The 851-nt window shown below is 31.6% G+C and overlaps 1 protein-coding gene across 2 annotated transcripts in view; it reads left to right on the top strand.

Annotated features, from left to right (window-relative positions):
- LOC106879925 (uncharacterized) overlaps window positions 1-851 on the top strand; it is an 87286-nt gene that overhangs the window by 646 nt on the left and 85789 nt on the right. The window lies entirely within an intron of this gene.

Below are 851 nucleotides of genomic sequence, written 5' to 3'. Positions count from 1 at the left end.
TATATATATATATATATATATATATATATATATATATATATATATATACATACATAAATATACATACATATAATAATATATACGTATATATTCATATACACATACGTATTTATATATATACATATATATACATACATATATATACATACATATTTATATATATACATGTAAATCAATGTATAGTGTTTTATATTTTTCGCATATATCTATATATCTATATATCAAGTGTATATATGTGTGTGTGTGTGTGCATATGTATAGGTGTATAGGTATGTATATGCACGAGTGTATGCACGTATGTATTAAATTTTCCTTAAACATCTGTTTAAGAGCAAAGATGCTCTGGTGTAAAACTTAAAGATCATCAAACCTCTGGTCTTCTCAGCATATAATCAGTCACCAGTAGAAAAGCTGTTCTTTTTGAAGTCTATATACGTTTCATTCAGGTAATTAATTTCATGCAGAAAACTTCTTTGAGAAAAAGTCATGCGCTGATGGAGATTAGTGGAACATATACAACTTAACCAGTAGAAATTAAGTAAACGGAAAACCTGCATGTAGAAGACTTGGGATATTAGTCACAGGGTTTCCTTTTCCAAACTTAGGTGATGGACAGATTCGGTAGTATCTCGATTGAGTGAGACGCCTTTTTCAGGGCTAGCCCTGCTCAGGTATTAATTAGAAAGGACCCTTGAAAAGTTATCTAAACAAAGCTTGTCTAATACTAGAACAGCGGCTGGCGGTTGTCCTCTCATGGCAGGCTTACAGGGTAATTTTTGACTTGTCAAGAGGTCGTACCCGGACCAGTTCAATTCATCATATATATATGTGTGTGTAAGTGTGTATGTCGG

Source organism: Octopus bimaculoides, chromosome 7, assembly GCF_001194135.2.
Source record: "Octopus bimaculoides isolate UCB-OBI-ISO-001 chromosome 7, ASM119413v2, whole genome shotgun sequence".
In the NCBI taxonomy this organism is placed as follows: domain Eukaryota; kingdom Metazoa; phylum Mollusca; class Cephalopoda; order Octopoda; family Octopodidae; genus Octopus; species Octopus bimaculoides.
This window is presented reverse-complemented; position numbering and strand designations above follow the sequence as displayed.